The sequence below is a fragment of the Lepidochelys kempii genome, chromosome 7 (assembly GCF_965140285.1).
Source record: "Lepidochelys kempii isolate rLepKem1 chromosome 7, rLepKem1.hap1, whole genome shotgun sequence".
NCBI lineage: Eukaryota > Metazoa > Chordata > Testudines > Cheloniidae > Lepidochelys > Lepidochelys kempii.
The window spans coordinates 86,141,334-86,162,798 of NC_136386.1; the positions used below are offsets into that span (position 1 = coordinate 86,141,334).

Consider the following 21,465-nt stretch of genomic DNA (forward strand, 5'->3'; position numbering starts at 1 on the left):
TGGAGGTCATCTAGTCCAACCCCCTGCCCAGAGCAGGACCAATCCCCAACTAAATCATCCCAGCCAGGGCTTTGTCAAGCCTGACCTTAAAAACTTCTAAGGAAGGGGATTCCACCACCTCCCTAGGTAACGCATTCCAGTGTTTCACCAACCTTCTAGTGAAAAAGTTTTTCCTAATACCCAACCTAAATCTCCCCCACTGCAACTTGAGACCATTACTCCTTGTCCTGTCGTCTGCTATCACTGAGAATAGTCTAGATCCATCCTCTTTGGATCCACCTTTCAGGTAGTTGAAAGCAGCTATCAAATCCCCCCTCATTCTTCTCTTCTGTAGACTAAACAATCCCAGTTCCCTCAGGCTCTCCTCATAAGTCATGTGTTCCAGACCCGTAATCATTTTTGTTGCCCTTCACTGGACTTTCTCCAATTTTTCCACATCCTTCTTGTAGTATGGGGCCCAAAACTGGACACAGTACTCCAGATGAGGCCTCACCAATGTCGAATAGAGGGGAACAATCACGTCCCTTGATCTGCTGGCAATGCCCCTACTTATACATCCCAAAATGCCATTGGCCTTCTTGGCAACAAGGGCACCCTGTTGACTCATATCCAGCTTCTCATCCACTGTCACCAATAGGTCCTTCTCTGCAGAACTGCTGCCTAGCCATTCGGTCCCTAGTCTGTAGCGGTGCATTGGATTCTTCCGTCCTAAGTGCAGGACTCTGCACTTGTCCTTGTTGAACCTCATCAGATTTCTTTTGGCCCAATCCTCCAATTTGTTTAGGTCCCTCTGTATCCTATCCCTACCCTCCAGCGTGTCTACCACTCCTCCCAGTTTAGTGTCCTCCGCAGACTTGCTGAGGGTGCAATCCACACCATCCTCCAGATCATTAATGAAGATATTGAACAAAACCGGCCCCACGACTGACCCTTGGGGCACTCCGCTAGATACCAGCTGCCAACTAGACATGGAGCCATTGATCACTAGCGGTTGAGCCCGACAATCTAGCCAACTTTCTACTTACCTTGTAGTGCATCCATCTAGCCCATACTTTAACTTGCTGACAAGAATACTGTGGGAGACCGTGTCAAAAGCTTTGCTAAGGTCAAGGAACAACATGCTTTCCCTTCATCCACAGAACCAGTTATCTCATCATAGAAGGCAATTAGATTAGTCAGGCATGACTTTCCCTTGGTGAATCCATGTTGACTGTTCCTGATCACTTTCCTCTTGTCTAAGTGCTTCAGAATTGGGTCCTTGAGGAGCTGCTCCATGATTTTTTCGGGGACTGAGGTGAGGCTGACTGGCCTGTAGTTCCCAGGATCATCCTCCTTCCCTTTTTTAAAGATTGGCACTACGTTAGCCTTTTTCCAGTCTTCCGGGACTTCCCCGGATCGCCATGAGTTTTCAAAGATAATGGCCAATGGCTCTGCAATCACATCCGCCAATTCCTTTAGCACTCTCAGATGCAACGCATCCGGCCCCATGGACTTGTGCACGTCCAGCTTTTCTAAATAGTCCCGAACCACTTCTTTCTTCACAGAGGGCTGGCCACCTCCTCCCCATGCTGTGCTGCCCAGTGCATAGTCTGGGAGCTGACCTTGTTGGTGAAGACAGAGGCAAAAAAAGCATTGAGTACATTAGCTTTTTCCACATCCTCTGTCACTAGATTGCCTCCCTCATTCAGTAAGGGGCCCACACTTTCCTTGGCTTTCTTCTTGTTGCCAACATACCTGAAGAAACCCTTCTTGTTACTCTTAACATCTCTCACTAGCTGCAACTCCAGGTGTGATTTAGCCTTCCTGATTTCACTCCTACATGCCCGAGCAATATTTTTATACTCATCCCTGGTCATTTGTCCAATCTTCCACTTCTTGTAAGCCTCTTTTTTTGTGTTTAAGATCAGCAAGGATTTCAGTGTTAAGCCAAACCAAATGCACGGGCCAGGTAGGGCTTTGGGATCATGCACCTGTTCCATGGGCAACAATTCCACGTATAACACTTGAAAAACAGACAAAAAAAGAAAAACCGACCACCACCACACACCTATTTTCTCTCATTGCAAAACCACTATGTGTACTTCAGCTTCTTATTCCACCCCAGTTTTCTATATAATGTCTCAAAATCCTATGTTTAGAAATGTAGTATATATGGCCCATCCCTCCAGTTTTGGTTCATTGTTGAGAGAATAATTGCATTCTCCACTCTATTAACAAACCAGATCCATTAATTTAAAAGAAACAAGCAAAACTTCCCTTCTAACTGGGTGAAATTCCCAGTCTGTTCTGAATGGACCATGATGAAATTTATATACAGTCTAAATTTATTGCCTTCTTGGATTTGCTTTATTGGTACCTGAGATAATTGTAACAAACATAGGCTGATGTTTAAGTCTCCTTGCCAAGGTTTTGCTGTTTCTAGGGTTTTCCCTGGAGGACTTCCTCTTAACCTTGTTCTCTCTACCTCAGCGAGTTGCTCCAATCCTAACATGCATAGGTTGGAGCAAATTGGACAAGAGAACATGGAAATCTTCATATGGGATCAAACTGGTAGTCCATCTAGTCCAGTATCCTGTTTTTCAAAGTGGCCAATACCATAATTTTCAGGAGAAGGTTCAAGAAACCCTGTAGTGGACACCTTGCTATTAACCTTTTCCATGTTGAAATAAACCATTTATTCCTAGTGTGAGAGGTTGGACCCCCCCCCGCTCCCCCCTTTCCAGGGCGCCACCTGCTGTGTTGGGGTCCCATGAGCCCACCTGTCCCACCATGGGTCCCCCCAACTGTGTGCTGCTGTGTCAGGATCTCCAGCCCCTGTCCAGCACACACAGAGGTAGCGACACACCCAGCTGCAGAATCACATAGAGTCTGCAATTAGCTCTCTGTGGGAGGACTGAGCTAGGGGAATGCCCAGCTTTCCTGTGCGTACGCACTCTGGAGCGTAAACCCAAATTTATATTGTCTTGCGCTGCACAGAGAGATCTGTACAGCATAAGCTCGTAAAAATTGCCCCCTTCCTGAATGTGGAGGGAGATATGCACAGCTTTCTGCCCCCAAGATACGAATTGCACAAACTGGGTTTTGAAATAAACAAAAAATAAGTTTTTTATTAACTACAAAAGGTAAATTTTAAGTGATTCTGAGGGATAGCAAACGGAACAAAGCAGATTACTGAGCAAATAAAACAAAATACGCAACCTAAGCTTAATTCACTAAAGAAACACAAAAGCTTATGCCCAGATAAATTTGTTAGTCTCTAAGGTGCCACAAGTACTCCTCATTCACATTACAAATAGTAATTTCTCACCCTAAATGTTTTAGGCAGCTTAGAGTTTATTTCTCTTCACAGGCTAGACCCCTGTCTCAGTCTAGACTTGGCCCTTGCTTTTCCCCAGCTTAGTTCCTTTGTTTGTTCAGTTTCTTTCAGCAGTCTTCCTTCTTGGGTGGGGAAGCAATGGAGAATAAGAAGCTTGATTGACTCACTTCCTAGCCTTAAATAGGATTTACGTAAGACGGGAATCCTTTGTTTCCAGTGGAAAAATACCAGCAGTGTCCAAGGTGGTACTTCGTACCAGCTGACTCCTCACATGATGCTGCAGTGTCAAAGCAACATCCCAGGAAGCTTCTCAGGAAGGTGGGAGACTAGTATCTTCAAAGTTCTATTGTCCTTCTTAAATGGCCCATTCAGGCTGATTGCCTACTGTCTGGGGGGCATTCCCCCAAGTACATGCACAGTTGTAATTGTTACATAATCAATATTTTGAACTTCAGATACAGAAATGATACATGTATACAAATTAGATAATCACATTCAGCAAATCATAACCAATGATGCCTTACATTTTATGCAAGATGGGTCATGTATCTTAGTTATGCCATATTCATATAACAATATTTCTATGAAGAATATGGGGTGTAACGTCACACTTAGTACCATATTTTCAGTCTGTTGGCCAGTTTCCTGTAGTACTATAAAATATTTTTAGGGTTTGTAGGAAAATTTTTAATTTGCATCTTAATAAATATTCATTTTCTTCTATATACATTATAAATAAAAATAAGATATTAAATGTTTGAACTGCTTAGATTTTAGATTCACTTTGCAGGTGTACAGGGATTTATGTAGAGTCTTTAATTGTTAGTACAAGACATAATTTGTAGTGTGCATGCCTACAAAGCAGGCATTAATGTTATATGATTGTATTTATGTGGCATAATCAGTCTTTTCTAGCAGAATAAGATGAATACAACCAGTTTGCCAAATGACTTGAGAATAACCATGTTCATACCACACCGATTATTTTCTTATACATGCTTTGTAGTGATCACCAAAGATAATATGGGTTTTATAAAAAAAAAAAAAAAGGTTTTTTGGAGTGAAATGTTTGGTCTATGTGTTTTCAAATGGCATAATCCAGAAACTGGGGTGTGTGTGTGTGTGTTTTTAAGAAGTCCATAGTCAAATCTGTAGATTAGTAAGAAATATTATTGAATACTTGTTGCTGAGATTTTTGTGTCCTTAACTCTTTCTATGTTTTGGACTTGAAAGTTAAAGACTTTTCTAAACGAGTGAGGTCACCAGAATATTTTCTGTTTTGGGATTGTGTGTGTTGATACCAAATTGACTGCAGTAAACAACAAGTGAAAACAATATTTACTTATTAATGTAACTTGATAATTGATGTTATGAGACTGTGTTAAACAAAATCACAACTCTTCGGTTACAAGAGGCTCAGCAGGAGCCATCTAAACCTAAATGTAAATATTTCCCTGAAGTTTCAGGATGGCTACAAAGGACATAATCCAGGCTAAGTGGTAATTCCCCAGCAAGAATAGGAGGCTGAATACAGGTGTCTTTGAAGAATGATAAAATAAAGGATAAACTCGGCTGGGCAAGTTCCTAGACCCTGATAGAGAGATGCCATCACCACCCAAACCCTCAATTCTTCCTTGAAAATCCAGGGAATGGAAACTTTCAGATATCTGAGGAAAAACTTTAAAGTATTAACTTCCATCATGCAGGATTTGTTTGTCTGTCTATTTTCATAAACCCATGTGAAAGAAGCTTGAGGACTAAACTAAGGAGATCACTTCTTTGTAATGCCACCATGGATGGAGTTGCTCTTTCAGGGAATTCCATTGCTACTAGGGTGGTGGCCAGAAATCAGTTTTAATTAAGAACTCCAGGAAGAGGATTCATCTGCTTAACAAATCCTGGTATTGACCAAGATTTGGGGGAGCAAGCTATTTGGGAGAAACCTTGGAAGAAACACTAATTGAAAAGGAAAAGCATGTGTTACTAGTCTCCAACTACTCAAGCTAAAAATAGAGCATGGATAGTGTTCTAGATAGAATAAATTCTTTTGTTTGTGTGGGCAGAGTCACTATGGGAGAGAGCAAGAATATAGCAAGAACAGACAATGGAGTGGGAGGAAGTAGGGGAGGGATTTTCAGATACAATGACTTGAATGCCACCTTTATCTTAATTTGTCCATTAACATACCACCAGGTGTGTTTGTGCTCCCTATTCCTCCAAATGAAATCATCTGGCTCTCCTGAAATTGAAGGACTTAATTTCTGTTGGCAGTTGTCTGAAAATGACAGATAATATGGCAACTGTTGTCTCTTTCAGTCGGACAGCAGAAGCTCCCTTAATGGCTAATCTCCATTGAGCAGAGAGCCAAGTGCCACTGATACAGGTAATCACAAAATAGGAGTCTTACAGTAAACAGCAAGGCAGACTTGCTCAGTGGGACAATATTGAATCAATTAAAGTGGAGCCTGCACCAAACAACAAATTTAATAGCAATAATGACCCAGAAGGTGAAATCACAGCTGAATCTCTTCAGAAGCAGATGATAAATCCAAAAAGCCAAGATAATTTTCAGGAATCAGTGAAAATGTAAAACCTGTTTAGTCAACTCTCCAACTTCTGCCTAAATATGGATAACTAGGTTGAGTTTTTTCTTTGATTGTTTTCCTGGGAGACCTAAATTTGGCCAGGGAGCGAGACCTTTTCAATCCAACAATCCTCTAGTTAACAAAGTAAAACTTGGCTGGCTTGCTTATTTGTTTTTTATGAGATTATTTCATTGGGTAAATCATATTTTGCTTTACTCTACCACAGGGGTGAGCAAACTTTTTGGCCCGAGGGCCACATCTGGGTGGGGAAATGGTATGCAGGACCATGAATGTAGGGCTGGGGCAGGGGGTTGGGGTGCAGGAGGGAGGGTGAGGTGTGGAAGGGGGTGCGATATGCAGGAAGGGGCTATGGGTAAGGAGTTGGGGTGCAGGAGTGGTGCAGGGTGCAGCATGGGGCTCAGGGCAGGGGGTTGGGATGCAGGACGTGGTGCAGAGTGTGGGAGTGGGCTCAGGGCAGGGGGCTCAAGGCAGGGGTTTAGGGGGCTCAGCGGGCTCAGGGCAGGCGTGTGGGGTGCAGGAGGGGTTTGGGCTCTTGCCCGGCACCACTTACCTTGAGTAGCTGTGGGGGGGAGGCAGCAGCATTAAGGCAGGCTCCATACCTGCCCTGGCCCTGCGCCGCTCCCAGAAGTGGCCAGCATGTCCGGCAGTGGCTTCTGGGAGTGGGGTGGATCAGGCGGCTCCACTGTGCTCTGCCCTTGCCCGTGGGTGCGACCCCCAGAGCTCCCATTGGATGCAGTTCCCCGTTCCCAGCTAATGGGAACTGCAGGGGGTGGTGCCTGCAGGTGAGGGTAGTGCATGGAGCCCTCTTCTCCCCTGGCCCACCTCCTCCCCCAGGGGAGGCAGGGAGCTTGCCTTAGCCCCGCTGCCCCATGGGGCTGGCAATCCCACAGGCCAGATTGAAAGCCCTGACAGGCCAGATCTGGCCCTTGGATTGTAGTTTGCCTTCCCCTGCTCTACAAGAACATGTGGCAATCTACACTGATGGGAAATGACAAATAGTGATTATCTCTGTTAGTAGGGAGGGGAAAAAATAAACTGTAACAGGAGACTGCAAGACAAATACTGAAACTGTCCCCTATAAAATGCAATTTACTAACAGATTAACGATCAGTAATTTTAGTTAATGGCTTACTAGACATTGCTTAAATTGATAGCTTTAAAGAATGTGTGTACCAATTTTAAAATAGTAGTGTTAACTTTGTCATGTGCTATGAATATGTGGCTAGGATCTGCTGTGAAAACTGCAGAGAACCCCTTCCTCTTTCAAATAAATTATTTTCCCTCAGGCTCTTGTCCTCATTTTCAGGCACATACTCTGGAGGCTGCATAAAGAAGTGGCCCATATCTTACTGAATAGGGGTGTAGAACTATCCAGAAAGTAGTACCACCACTTCATTTCTAATGGCTCTACCTAGTTAAAAGACTGAGGATTCTCTTGCTGTTCATTGGTTGCAATTCATTTCAGCAGACTTCCAAATCCATGAGCAGGGAGAAGAGAAAACATGTCCTTCGTGGGTTTTTCCGTTTTTGAGAATTTCTTAAACTGCAACAGATTGTGATAACTCACTTGCGCATTGCAGCCTAATGGAAACGTGTAGTTGGAGCCCGTGGGAAACTACAGAGAAATTGCAAGACAAGAGGGAGATTAGTGTTTTTGGGGGTGTGTGATTGTAACTCTAATATGGCAGCTCTTCTGTTTTTCCCACTTGTGATCTTTTTTTTCTTTTGTTTCTGGGGAAACTGCTTTCTCCTGCTGCCAGCTAATGTAATCTTGTAGCTCAATTAGTAGCAGTCATTACTGTAGGTTTAGGGTTCAAACCCTGTTGATTGATGATGTGGCTGTGAGGAAGCTATTTGTTTCTCATACCAGAAGTTGGCTTTTACATTTTTCTTTACTTTAAAATTAAAACTCATAAACTAAGACAGTGCATACATGAAATCCCATTTAAAAACATTAGTTAGGCTGCCGAGTCAAGCACTTGTTCACTAGGAAAAAAGATTTATGGTTTACCGTGCAACCTTAATTGTGTACCTCTGTGCATATACCTTATACCGTAGTCTTAAAGACATAACTTGGTGTTACTTTCACCCCTGACTTTGGGGAAAAAAAGTTAGAGGATTTACCAGTATGCCGGAGTCCTGAGCAGGGGGCGTGGCCTTAACCGGAAGAGGCAGGGCCTTAAATCCCCGGGCCCTTAAAATCTTGATTTAAAGGGCCCGGGGCTCTAGCTGAGGTAGTGGTGGCTGGGAGCCCAGGGCCCTTTAAATCACCCCCGAGCTACCAGCTGCAGAGGCGGCTGGGAGCACCAGGGCTGGGGGGTGATTTAAAGGGCCCAGGGCTGCAGCTGCCACTACCGCAGCGGAGCCCTGGGCCCTTTAAATCACTGAGGAGCCCTGGGGGCTCCCAGCTGCTACCGCTACCCTGGGGTTCTGGGCTCTGGCAGAGCTTTAAAGGGCCTGGGGCTCCGCTGTGGTAGCGGCTGCCAGAATCCCGAGCCCTTTAAATCCCGAGCCCTTTAAAGGCTCGAGCTTTGTTGGGGATTTAAAGGGCCCTGGGGCTCCAGCCACCGCTACCACCCTGGCCCTTTAAATTCCCCCCAGAGCGCCGCCGCCACTACCCCAGGGCTCGGGCAGCAGGGCTCAGGCAGGGATTTAAAGGCCCGGGGTGGTAGCAGCGGCTGGAGCTCTGGTGCCCCTTAAATCCCTGCTGGAGCCCCACTGCCACTACCCCAGGGCTTTAAATTGCCGTCTGGGAAAGCCGGTCCCAGTATGGCGCACTGGCTCTTACCGGTATGCTGTACCGGGGCGTATCGGCTTACTTTCACCTCTGCCCAAAGGGCACTTGTTTCATTCACCATACAGGCTGGCTGTGCAAGAAAGCAGAATTGACTGTTGCCTAGGCAACCCTAATATGCCATTCTTTTTTTTAGTGTATTGAAATTAAATATCACTCATTTAATGTATGTATATTAGTACAGGTGCAACAGATACATTTTTCACTTGAAGCCTGATCCTGAATTCCTTGTGCTCCCATTTGTTCTATGGAGCCACTGTGACTTCGAGTGTATGGGCAACATTGGATAGGGGTCATGGGCACTGGACCAGGGCGGCCATGGCCCCATCACTTTTTACCGGCCGTAAGGACAAGTGATGTGGGAAGGAGGGAGTGGAGAGGAGCGAGTGGGGGTGGGGCTTTGGGGGAAGGGGTGGCATGGGGGCAGAGCCTGGGGAAGGGGTGGCGTTGAAGCATGGTTCAGGTGCTGGTGGGGGGCCCCCCACACTTTTAGGGAGCTTCTGCCACTCCTGCTTGCAGTCCTAAGTTATCTTCCCTCTCTCTCTCTTTCCCCTTCCCCTCCACCATAGTAAAGCAGCAGCTTGCTTCAGTCCTAGAGGATTTTTTGCTTTGCTTCTTCCAATTATAATTAGGATTCCAGTGACTTGAGGCAGCTCAAAAGAATTTGATGGTTCACCCTCCCCATCAATTGCAAAAAGTCAGCCCACTATTTGAAGGAGGTATCTGGGTTGGAAGATTTCTAATAGAACTGTAACAACTAACAAGGCTCAGCCTATGTAGGGCAAAGCATGATAAGGCAGCCTGTGTTCCATAAACTATTCTTTTGCTGGTTATAGAAAATGAAGTAGATCAGGGAGGCAAGGCATCTTTTGCTGCAGGTTGAATTACAGTATTTAATAAACCCGGTTAATCATTTTTACAGTCTTAGTTCAGATAACTATGCTTCCCTAAAAAAGAAATGAACAGGAGCTCTGTCACTCCATCACTGTACTAATGTACTTTTGCCCCTCTGCAATATTATATAGAAGAAACAGTTTCAAACAATAGAATTCAAAGAATTTTCTTATCCCTTAGGATTTTATCTGGGGGATCTTGTCTTGCATAAGGTGTATATTAAATTGAACCTCACTGTATTAAACATACCTTAAAAAGACCTGTCAATTTAAAACAAATTTCTAACTAAGTTGTTTGTTTATTATAATTAAATAGTTAAAAGTAACTAAGATTATAAACTTAATTAGAATATTTATTCTGTGTTCAGATTGATTACTTCGCATTTGTACGCTGAGAGTTTCATTGCTTCTTCTGAATATTCTGTTTTTCTTTTTGTGTGGGTCTTTCATGCAGTACAAGGGGATAGAAAAAGACTTAACAAAAAAGAAATGTAACTTGCAACACCTTAAAAATGTCCCAGGGGGAAACAAGGGCATGCATTTCCTTAAACTACTTTTTCTTAAATGACTAGATTTCAAGGTAGCAATATCTGTTTAAAAGTCCCTTCTCTCTTACTCTATCCCAAAAGCAGTGGCTAGAAAACTAGCAGATCTCTGGCAGAGATCTGAGTAAACTGAGGATCTTTCAGGGCACAATGCAAAGTTAAAGAGGTGGGGGAGAGCCAACTTCATTTGCATATTTTCAGTAAGAGGGTGTCTTGCACCAGTTCTTCAACCTCACTGCCTTATGAGGTTTTGCACAGATAAACCTGAAGGCAGCATTTGCACCTGCAGGTGGAAAAAGAAATGTATTTTGTACCTGTCATCCACTGAGGCAGTATGTAAAGCTACTACTTAAAGCTTTTCTAGATAGGCTATCAACTGACGTTAAAAAGTGTTTTCTAAAATACTTGAAAATCTTGAAAACACAATCTCATCCATAGTCGAAAGAGTGTGTCGTTTCAGCCTGTTTGTGGAATTCAGTCATATGTCCAGGTCATCTTCTTGATCTGTGTATAACCAGAGTTGCTCTTAAGGGATATGAATGTGATTGGTTAAGTAAGAAAGCTATAATTGAATTTGGGCTATTTGATTCTTAACGCTCATGACCTTCTTTTCTTGTCTGGCTTGTTAGATGTAGCCCTTTGTAGAATTTCAATTGTCTAGTCTTCATGTTCATTGCTGTGTTTACAGAGAGACCATATTTTGCCAAAAGAAAAGGAGTACTTGTGGCACCTTAGAGACTAACCAATTTATTTGAGCATGAGCTTTCGTGAGCGACAGCTCACTTCATCGGATGCAGACCGTGGAAAGTGATCGGATGCATCCGATGAAGTGAGCTGTAGCTCACGAAAGCTTATGCTCAAATAAATTGGTTAGTCTCTAAGGTGCCACAAGTACTCCTTTTCTTTTTGCGAATACAGACTAACACGGCTGTTACTCAGAAACCTGTCATATTTTGCCAGTTTCAAATGAGCCTCAATTTGGCCTCCCCCCATTTTAAATTTTTATTATTTTTATTTATTTATTTATTTTGCACGCTCAAACATGCGTCCCAACACCTGCATGCTACTGTGTGTGTGCAGTGGTGTTAGTGCTTGAAAAGTATGTGGAGAGGTACACGCGCATGGATGCCACTTCTTGAAAATTTGGCCCCTGGTCCTTTATTCTCCATAAACAGTACAAAATATTTGTTTGAAAACATGGTAAATAAATTTTAAAACAGTCCACTCATGCTGTTGGTGCCATCACATTTTGCTGATGACATGGCATGTGCCACTGTGAACAATTTAACTTTCTCCACTTAGTTCAGGCAATTCTATACAGTATTTAGTTAGAACCATCAGACCAAACAGCAGTATTGACAATTCAATAAGAAAATCCTATACACTACAACATAACAGAAGAAACCGATATTTCAATTAGTTTGCTAGATAACTTTAAATGGCATGATTGAGAAAAAATAGCAGATAAAATAGTTCTCTAATGGGGAAAACAGATCAATACAAGCTGTTTTTAATTAAACTATTTACATTATTAATAATAATGTGGGCCCAACAGTGTGCAGTGCCCATATATCCATGATATAGTTATACAAACATGCTCAAATTACAATCCAGATCACTACTAATTTATTCGCACAGTACAGTAGGGTTTGTTTAATCTTGTAAAGTCGGGAGTTTTAGTTTGGCAACAGAACACTGGAGCTCAGGCTAAAATACAGATTTTGAAGGATAATTTTCTGTGCTGTAGTAACTTGGAGTATAATATGAGTATAGCTATGGAAAGACAGTTACACTATACTTAATTTTTCTGCATCATGTTAGAATGTAAACATAAGACTACATGAACCATAGTTAGTGTTTAGTACTAACGCCTTATTCTAATATGCCATAGTTCAGTTAAGGCAGCACTTCATTTCCTGTTGTTGCTTTATTTATCACATGATCTCGGTAGACTGTTAATAGATTATTGAGAAAAGCGTGGGTTGACTTAACACCACCCGTCCCCCCGAATCTGATCTCACTATTGAAAACATGAGGCTTCAATGGTTTTTTTGTTAAATATGTAAAACGTTAAAATATTTCTAGGTTTGATCTATGCTTGCTATAGTATAATGAACTCTTTTGTTTAATGTGGGAGCTCTGTTCTGTACTGAGCTACTTACTGACAAATGTTTTGGGGATTACATATTAATATGACTTGCTTTTTAACTCCTGTAACTTCAATAAGTAGCTGAACTTTGGAAGCAATTTGCTAATAATTGGATGTAAAATCTGTGTTTACAAACATAGGTCTGTTAGATGACATGGCAAAACAAAGAGTTTACTAACTAGATCAGCTTGAGTGTAACTAAATCCAGTTACCCCCATTTTTTTTTTCTGACTTGCATCAGACTCTGACCGAAGTCTTGGTATCATTTTCGTTCTTTATTCCTTCCAATGCTTGCCAATAGGATAGCACAGTTTTCTTCCTTGTCTGCAGAAGATGCCCCCAGCATGGCTATGTTGGTAAAAGCCCTATTGTAGTTGCAGTTAGATCGGTCAAAAGTGTTTATATTTGTATAGCTTATGCTGGTAGAGTTAAACTGGCAAAACCCTCCTAGGAAAGACTAGTCCTAATGCAAAACACATTTTGGTCCACCTAAAATGTTTTGACATAGCTACATCTAATGCTAAAATGATTCTGCAGTAACTAGTTCTGTATATATTAGAATGGTTAAACAATTGCTACCAACATATGTATAACTTCTCATACCAATAAAATTACCTAAATTGTATGATGCACAAAAATAAAGAGGCAAGACTACTTTAAAATTAATTTCAAAATAAACACACATCTAAATATTTGAGAAACTCATCTTAAGGTAATGTTATTGTAGTACCTTCTCTGTGTGAGTTGCCTCCTGTATTAAAAACATATAATTGCTGAAACTTGTCTCCCTTTCTGTCTATTTGAAGTATAGTTTAAAATTTTGTTAAAGTATAGTGTTTTCTCCACTGCCCCCCCATCTACCCAAGCCTTTTAATTTGAGAGAGAGTGTGTGTGTGTGTGATTGATAAATAAATTATATAAAATGAATTGCTGTGAAAGTTTACTCTGAGCAGTGTAAGTGTGGAAGGGGGTCAATTTTTATGAATTTGAGGTACCAGCTGGTTTTAAAAGGTGAAATCTGACAAATTACATTTGCCAATTAATATTATGGCTAATACTAGAATAGACTCTAATAGGATAACCCCTTTTTATTGAGTCCAGAGAGTGTTAGTTTACTAACTTAATGCAAGGTTCTTTTCAGGTCAATTTTTAATTTGAATAGTATTTCTCAAATCAGGACACTTGGTTACTCTTAACCAGTGAACAATTCTTTAATTCACCCAGAGGAGCGATGTGTTCTAGGTATGTACTGTGCACACCGATACAGTCTTGCAAGCAGATATCAAAGACTAAGGTTAAAGCTCAGCATTTACACTAAGGAACAATGCAGATCACCAAGATTTCTTATTACCAAGATTTTGTGAGATAATAAATTCCTTAGTACCTAGCAATATGTCACTTTTCCAGTATTTCTCCAAGGAGTAAGGATGTACTTACTTGTCTTTAAAGCATTTTTAAGAGTGTGGTCCCTGCTGTTGACGTTGATTGGTCCAAAAGGGACAAGTTTAGGATTTCAAAAGCAATTGCTTAAAGCTATGGTTCAAATCTCTCTTAGGCCAGTTTGCTTGGACCTCTAAAGGAGGGCATACATATAGCATTAGTTAAAATTTGGTTACTCGAGGCCTCACTAGAGACTGCAGATTTAGCAAGATAACCTTCAGTTATTTGTATTTCTCCTTCTATTCTTTAATATCTTTGAAATGAAGTCTCACCATTTCTTATCCTCATAACCCTGGGATGCGGGGAGAGTTCTTTCCACATAGCTGGTCTGGGTACCCATCATGCTGTGGATTCTGCAGTTTACTTGTGGGTTTGGTCAGCCTGAGGGGGTCTTATATGGCAATCTGTTCTATATATATTTCTCCTGATTTCAGGGCTCATTGGAGAGAGCTACCCTATGACTTCTTTTTAACATGTGCCAACTGAACATATGCTGCTGGTTTCGCAGCTGTTTCCATTGGTATCCAGTATATGGTATTTGTGTATAACAGATTTCTTCAATCCTTTTCTTATCAGTGGGGTTTTTTGGGGGGCGGGGGCAGGAGGAAAAGGTTTTAGCAATGTACAATATTATGAGAGATTCTTGCCTAGTTTATTGATGATGATCTCATTTAGTCATTTTAATTTCTATTTTGGGGGAGTAGAACTTTCAGTTTGGCTGATCTGTGGGTCTCTAAACAAGGTTTCTCATATGAGATAAACCATTTTCTTCTTGCCTTGACTTCCTAGGTGGATCCTAGTTTGGGATTAACAGAAGTGGATGGCTATATATTTTTAGTCCAGGAGAAATTAATAATTCAAGGGTTATCTGTTCTCTGTACCCTTTACAGCAGAAAGTTCTCATAAAGGGATTCTGCCCATCCCAGGAGATAACTTACTTTTACCGTGTTTTGTTTAAATTGCTGTGGACAATGTAAAGGACTTCTGATGTTTCATGTAGGCCAGGTTATACTCCCAGTTAGTGTGTCACAAATGAAACTGGGAACTGGTGTGGGGAAAAGATGAGTGACCAAGTTGTTGAGAGAGAGTGGTGGGGAAGAGGATTTACTGTATTTTTTTAATTGTGGGGCAGAGGGGAAGGAAAAGAATAGCTCAGGAGAAGATGTCTTTTTATCTCTATTAGATTGTATGCTCTTTGGGACAGGGACTGAATGTAGATTCCCCCCCCGCCCCCCCTTCTGTTTGGAAAGTGCCTAGCATGTTTTGGGTACTACTGCAATCTAAATAATAGATACTAATAATTTAACATACTAGATGAGTTAAAAGTAGCTCCAGGTATTATACTTGCCTCTAATACCTTGCTCCATGCTAATAAGTAATAGACTAACTTACAGATAGTTTGAGAGTGTTTGGCCAGAAAGCAGACATGCTTGAAGGACCGTGACAAGAGATCCATCCACTTTGTAAGCTGTGTGTCAAATGATTTTTTTTCAGATGTCCTAACTCAAAATCGGTTGTCTGATGATATACTTGCCCCATGCTAATGTTTATGGTTTTATGATCACATTTTCTTGTGTCTTTGCTCAAATCACTTTTCCCTCCCCTTTGCTGTGTGAATTATTTTGTTTAATCTTTCTCTTACAGTGATCTTAGTTGTTACTTGTAACAATAGTAATTTTTTTAAAGAACTCTTGTTAAAGTGAGCTGTCTCTTTTTAATGCAATTTGTCCATAACATGGACTGGATTCTCTGAAAATTACTTGCAGTGTTGAGTCTTCTTAAAGAAATGTGAATGGGTTTAATCTGTTTGTATGTTCGGGTTGCTTTGGTCAGAGCTTGGAAAAAATCCTTTCCCTTACCCACTCTGGGTGCCTGGCACATCCATGTGGCCGAATAGGCAAAGAATCGACCTAAGTGTCTGTCTATGTTTCTAATGTCACAAGGATTAAGTCTGTTGAAGTTCATAGCGGCAACACCAGGTTAGCACTATTTCTGCTCCTTCTCCCAGCCAGAGCCGGCACCTGACCACCATGGAATGCATTATGAAGAACAACCCAACAACCCAACAACAAAAACAACCCAAAACAAAACCAGAAAAGGCCCCAGCCTACCAAACCAAAATGCTACATTGCACACTTTTCTCTCTCCCAGGGAAAGAGAACTAACCACATGTGACAGATGTTAGTCATTTAATGCGGTTCTTGCAAGTTCTTGGATGAGAGTAGTGTAAGAACCTGTATAGAATAGAGCTCTGAACTCTTATGTAGTTTCTGTTAAAATAATTTGTGTTGGTGACTGACAGGTTTCAGTCGGTCCTCCGAGCCCCTAGGGGGTGATGGAGAGCTATGGTCCCACTGGCAGGCCTTAGTCACACCTTTCGGGCGCTGGGGAATTAGCGGGGAAAGTGTACCGCACGAGTCTGCAGCGCGCCCCTCAGGCAGGGGAGCGCCGGCACGAGTCTGCAGCGTGCAGTTCTGCTACCCAAGGCAGGCTGGCTGGGGTAGGGGAACTCAGACCCACCCAACTCCATTGCGTTCCAGCCCAGGGCCCGGTCAGTGGCGGGAGGCGAAGGTCCTGCCACTGGGTCAGCAGGGCCATCCGCGCCTGCTGACCAAACACAGCCACCCCACGGTGCAGTTCTGCCCCTGGGCTTCTTCCTACCCGGTCTCTCAAGCGGGTCTCTCCGGTCCCTCCAGCTCGTCCAGGTATTCTGCTGCTGGCAGCTTCAGCTCCCCCTCTGTGTCGGATTCACGCTGGCCCGGGCTACAGCCAGGCCCCTTCAGGTCCCCCGGGTATTCAGCGGCTGGCAGCCCTGGTTGCCACAGACCTTCCTCCCGGTCAGGTTCCTCCTTGCCCAGGGCCTCACCTGGGTCAGCAGCAGGATCGCGAGGGAGCAGCCTGTGTCTGTCTCCCTCCCTGGTGCTCCCTTCACTGGGCAAAGGGCCCCGCCCTTTGTACTTCTTGTCCCACCCCTCCCCTTCCGGGGATTGGCGTAAGCTTGGTCTGGTCCCGCCCACTCGGGCTGAGAGGGTGGCTCTTTACCCTCTGGTTGCTCCCTACAGTGACTATGGGGTAAAAACTTTTTACAAAGGTTTGCCTACTTAGCATGGACAGACTTGTATCTTTTGACATGTGTTGGATGTTTTTAAGGAGAACAGAAGATCAGCCTGAAATTGGTGGTATTGGGGGATCTCTAAAGGGTGCGGAAGGGGGAGGGACTCATTGTTCCAACATGCTGGTTGGTGGAAGGAAAAAAAAATAATGCCAAACTGGATTGGCAAGTGATATAGTACTGCCCAAATGTTAGTTTAGAACTGGACATATAAACCAATTCTGGGTTTGTTGTTGTTTTTTTAAAAAGGGGGGAGGGGCACAGGTTATGGCTGACAATGAATTCTTGCTGCTGTTTGGAATACACACACTCTGGAGATGATGTGATCCCAGGCAGACAGTTTGAGTGTGTCTGGCCAGAATACAGACATGCTTGAAGGACCCTGACAAGAGACCCACTTTTTAAGCTGTTGGTCAAATTATTATTTTTTTTTGGATATGTCTTAAGTAAAAATCTGTGGTTTGTTGCAAAATTTATTAATCTCCTTAGTAGTACCAATATTAGTGTGAGGTATGCTGTGTATAATATAATGGATTTCTTCAAGAAAACGTAGGTTTTTTTTTTTGTTTGTTTTTAAAATAAAAAGCCTGCTTGTTTACTTGGCGGGGGAAGGCAGTTAAGCTGTACCGGATGTTCTTGAAGGAAGGAAGAATGACGGCTGCTTCCTTAGATCTTAAGATCAGAAGTTAAATAGAGAGAGAGCTTTTGTACAGAATCAGAATTGAAGATACCCTGGTGACATCTCTATAGGATGCTGTGATGATGGCTGCATAGGCGTTTGTGGGCCAGGGAAGGTATAAGGGCCTGAAGAAGTTTACTTTGGTAACAAAGGATTTGCTGTGAGAAGATGCTGCCTCTAATTCCAATGATAATGGAAAGCAGGACTCTGAAACAAGCTACTTCATTTGTGCTGAGTAGGATGGCTTGTACCAGTGTTGAGATAGTATTTTTATTTTGTGTTAACTCATTGTCTCCTTTTTAATCTTGCACCAACCAAGAAACTCAAACCAGCCAAAGATTGGACTGGACTCTATTGTGTTTCTACTTACAAGATAAAGACTATTAATCTGTTGTAGGAATATGAGTGTTGCGAGGCTTTTCCTTTGCAGTCTTACAACACCATTGCATGGGAAGCAAGAGGTGGAGAATAGTAAGGTCAACTATGCGTGCGTAGACTGTCAGTCCTTCATCAGTTGAGACTGAGCCGATCACAACACGCCTTCCAATCTTCTCTCGCTCTGGCTGTCCTTCGCCATTCTTGTCCATATCTCCTTGTTAGGAAATCATCCCACTCTTTGGAGGCTGACCGCGTGGCCATTTCTGTTCTCTCAGATCCACTTGGATATAGCTGTGGTCCATCTGTTGTCACTGAGTCAGGTCGCATGTCCCACCCACCGCATTTTGCTGAGCCTGCTTTCAACAACGTCTTGCACTCCAGACTGCTGCCTAATTATTTCATTGGGGATGTGATCACGGAGTGAAATGCCCAAAAATGTTTGTTCCATTGCCCTCTGTGTGACAGACAGTTGATGTTCTTCAATCTTTGTCACTGACAATGTTTTGCTGCCATATAACATTGCTGGAAGCATGGTTGAGTTAAAAAGATTTGCACAAGTTGTTTTGCTGATCTTTCTTTGGAGGATGTCCTTGATATCCTTGAATGAGCACCATCCAGCTTTTTTTCTGCAAGACAGTTCGTCTTTCTGATCTTGGCACATGTTGACTTCCTGGTCCAAATAAACATATTTATCAACTTCTTGGATTTGCTCTCCTCCAGGAGTTATTTGCGTTCTTGGCAGAACATCTGATCTCATGTATTTCATTTTTGACCGGTTCATTTTTAATCTGACTTGACTACTTTTCCCATTCAGTTCTTTAAGCATTCTCTCAAGCTGGGCTGTATTTTTGGCTAACAGCACTATATCATCTGCGAACCTGAGATGGTTTAGCCCCTTGCCGTTTATATTAATCCCGCCTTTCAAGTCTGCTCGTTGAAAAACCAGTTCAAGACAGGCTGTGAATAATTTTGGTGAAACTGTATCTCCTTGTTTCACACCTCGATGGGGTTCGGAGGGAGTATCGAACAGCGATCTGTCTGTGCTGCAGCCGGAGTTCGCTTCCTTTAGTAATGTGATATATTTCACACTGATGCCCTGTTCTGAAAGAGCTTCAAGAATGACGTTAGTCTCTACGCTGTCGAACGCCTTCTCGTAGTCCACAAAGGCAATGCACAAAGGGAACTTGTATTCCCTTGAATGCTCTAGTAGTTGGTTTAGAGTGAAGGTGTGGTCTATTGTGCTGTAATTCCTTTGAAAGCTGGCCTGCTCTCTAGGTGCTGTTCATCCAGGTTTTGCAACAGTCGATTTGTTTTTATTTTAGTGAACAACTTATAGATATGCGAAAGCAGGTAGATTGGGCGATAGTTCTTTACATTTTCTTGATCGCTTTTCTTATGCAGCAAGATGGTATTGGACTCTTTCCAACTGGACGGTATCTTCTGGATTTCCAGGTAGCGGCTGAACCTTTGGGCGAGAGCTTTTCAAAGTTCCTGACCTCCCGACTTAAACACTTCTGCTGTCAGACAGTCCTCGCCTGGATTCTTCCTTTCTTTTATTTGATGGACTGCGTGATGGACTTAGCTGATGAGAACTGGGAGTATGTGTTCATTGGTTTGTTGAAGTGATGGCATTGGGACATCTATATGGGATGCAAACAGCTGGGTATAGAAATCCCTGCAGATTGCCTCCATCTCTGTTCGATCTCTTACTGATTCTCCGTCCCTGTTCTTCAAAGCCGATAACGATGACCTGTACAACACCAGTTTCCTTATGCATTTTTTGAGACTTTTATGATCTTCAGCAGCCTTTAGGAGCTTTTCGGTTCGAAATTTCTCAAAGTCGTCCTTCAACTTCATTCATATGAGTTTGCAGAGAAGGGAGTATTCAAGCTTGTCGCTGCCATTTCTTTTCATTTTCCTCCTCTTCTCCAATAAAGTCTTCGTATTCTCTGAGATTCTTCTGGTAGCTCTTCTTGGTCTTTCATGCTAAGTAGATTTCCCACACCGTTTCAGTCTCTTACCAAAGTTCTCATAATCGTCATCGCAGTCTTCCAGGAGGCTCCAATCTTCCCTAGAAATGTTTTTCCTGCAGGATTGCCTCGTCGAAAGCTACCGGTTGGTGCCTTCTGTTGGCCATACACAGCACCTTTTTTCTCCACATTCACAGTGAACGTGAGTCTGTCTCTCAGTAGGCGATGATCACTACTGATATTGAATGATGGCACTACTGAAATATCCTGCACGATGCGTCATCTATCGATCAGAAAGTAATCGATTTCATTTTTTGTCTTCGCGTTCGGTGCGATCCAGGTCCATGTTCTGTTGCCCTTCTTTCGGAACCAGGTGTTACCAATGAACATTCTCATTGTCTCTGCCAATATAGTTAGTCATTCTCGCACATTTCATTCTCTGATGCCGTACCTTCCTATGAACTTCTCACCTTCTCTCCCTCTTCCATCCTTGGCGTTAAAATCTCCTATCACAATTGTATATGTGGAGCTCTGAATGAGGGTTTCCTCCAGTTCCTGATAGAACCTTTCCATATCATCATCTTCTCATGCACTTGTGGGAGCATAGATCTGGATGATTTTGAGGGTACTATTTCGGTTCAGTCGGAGGTAAAGCACCCCAATACACAATGACTTCAAATGGCATGAGACAATTTTCGAAGACCATTCCTTGTTTATGATGAATCTGACTCCTCCAACTGTAATCGTGCCTTCTCCTTTTCCTAGAATGACCATGCTTCCATCCCTCCAGTTGACCTCCATCTCCTTCTTTCATTGTGTTGCGCAAACACCCAGCACATCGCAGGCTGTTTTTGCCTTTTTTCCTCCATGAGATGGTTTATCGGTTCCTCCCTCATCAGTGTTCTCCAATTATAAGTGCACACTGAGAGAGTTGTCCGGTTTCCTTTTGGCAACCTGGCACCTGAGATTCTTTGCAGCCTGTCGTCGTTCGAATGCCTTGCTGCCTCCGGAGTGGGGATCGAGAAACATGCATAGAACTGAGACTTGGTTTTCCATGTTGTTTTAGCCATTGTTTTCAGCCACCCGCTGGCTGGGCTGTCAGTGGCGCATTTACCTCCTCAGCTTAGCTAGCTTACAGCCTCAGAAAGAGTATACGCCCCTCCACAGAGGAAGAAACCCCCTCACTGGGCTGACAGTCCGACACCTCGATAGCATGGTTAGACCTGCCGGAGAACGCACTCAGCTACCATCGCTGTCAAACAGCCAGGGTCACCGCTGCGCCGCGTTGAGGTAGGATTTGCAGCAGGTCAACTATTTGTGTATATCTTGCCGGACTGTCCCCTTCGCTTCTAGCTACACAGAGAAGATCCTTTTCTTAGTATTGCCGTTCTTGACTTCCTGGTAACTTCATGTTAATGTTTGGATATGCTGAAGAGTTTTAGTGTAAGGCATCTTAAACAACCCTACATCAATGTTTGGCATGCCTCTTGGAACCTCAGGCTGTTGCTAAATGCTATTTCATTGTTCCCTGAGGCTGCAAGTCCTGTGAAGTGTTGCTTAATTTTCATTATGCAAAACTTAAA

The 21,465-nt window shown here is 42.9% G+C and overlaps 1 protein-coding gene across 3 annotated transcripts in view; it reads left to right on the forward strand.

The window, feature by feature from the left end:
• Positions 1-21,465, forward strand: part of IPMK (inositol polyphosphate multikinase) — a 78,825-nt gene that overhangs the window by 12,815 nt on the left and 44,545 nt on the right. The gene's annotated exons all lie outside the window — the stretch shown is intronic.